Consider the following 1,296-nt stretch of genomic DNA (forward strand, 5'->3'; position numbering starts at 1 on the left):
ATGCAAATTATCAACAACATCAATAGAGTGGTGAAACTGAAGGCATAAGGTGTGTGTGTGTGTGTGTGTGTATATATATATATATATATATATATATATATATTCTCTTTTATCTTTTTCAGTCATTAGATTGTGGCTATACTGGGGCACAGCCTTGAAGAATTTTTAGTTGAACGAATGAATCAACCTAAGTACTTATATTTTTTTTAAAGCTTGGTATTTATTCTATTGGTCGCTTTTGCTAAACCACTAAGTTATGGAGATATAAACACACTAACACTTGTTGTCAAGCAGTAGTGGAGGACAAAGACATACACACATATAAACATATGTAAATATTTATATATATATATATATATATATATATGACAGGCTTCTTTCAGTTTCCATTTACCAAATCCACTCACAAGGAGAGTAGAGGACAGTTACCCAAGGTGCTACACAGTGAGACTGAACTTGGAACCATGTGTTTGAGAAGAAAGCTTCTTACCTCATAGCCATACCTCTGCCTATATATGTATGTGTGTGTGTGTGCGTGTGTGTAAATATATATACGTACTCACACACACATATACCGTCATCATCATTTGTGTTCCAGTTTTGGCATCACACAATAGTTGTAAATGAGCATCACCATTATACAAGCAATACCATTTATTTCCAGTCTTCTGTGAAACCACATCTCATCACGAGAAAATATATATTACCTTGCTTGGAAACAGATGGAGTTTTACAATAGATAAGGCAACTTAGCCTTACCTGATGGCCTTATCACAGAAAATTTGCGTCAATGAATTCTGTCTAACCCATGTTAGCTTTGTGAAAAGTAATGAGGTTTTGGCAAATTCTTCTCATAAAAACTGCTTGGTTAGTGATATACATGATTACAAGAAAATCCATAAAAAAAAATTTAGATAAGAATTAAGTTAGTTTTGTTTTCTTTCTTTCTTTAAATATTCTAATATTTCCTGAAGAAAATTATGCTTATGTCCATCTAGTATAATCCACCGTAAGAAAGGTTTAAGTTTTAAAACATCACCTTTGTACAGTACTTACATTGGCTGACATTTGATTTAGTGGTAAAAAAAAAAAAAATTTAAAAAAAAAACACTATAGGCACAGAAGTGGCTGTGTGGTAAGTAGCTTGCTTACCAACCACATGGTTCCGGGTTCATTCCCACTGCGTGGCACCTTGGGCAAGTGTCTTCTACTATAGCCTCGCGCCGACCAAAGCCTTGTGAGTGGATTTGGTAGACGGAAACTGAAAGAAGCCCATCGTATATATGTATATATATA

General features: G+C 34.1%; 1 protein-coding gene across 3 annotated transcripts in view; it reads right to left on the reverse strand.

Annotated features, from left to right (window-relative positions):
• The window catches only part of LOC106867878 (zinc finger protein ZPR1), a 28,867-nt gene that overhangs the window by 6,479 nt on the left and 21,092 nt on the right, over positions 1-1,296 (reverse strand). The gene's annotated exons all lie outside the window — the stretch shown is intronic.

Source organism: Octopus bimaculoides, chromosome 5 (assembly GCF_001194135.2).
Source record: "Octopus bimaculoides isolate UCB-OBI-ISO-001 chromosome 5, ASM119413v2, whole genome shotgun sequence".
Lineage (NCBI taxonomy): Eukaryota > Metazoa > Mollusca > Cephalopoda > Octopoda > Octopodidae > Octopus > Octopus bimaculoides.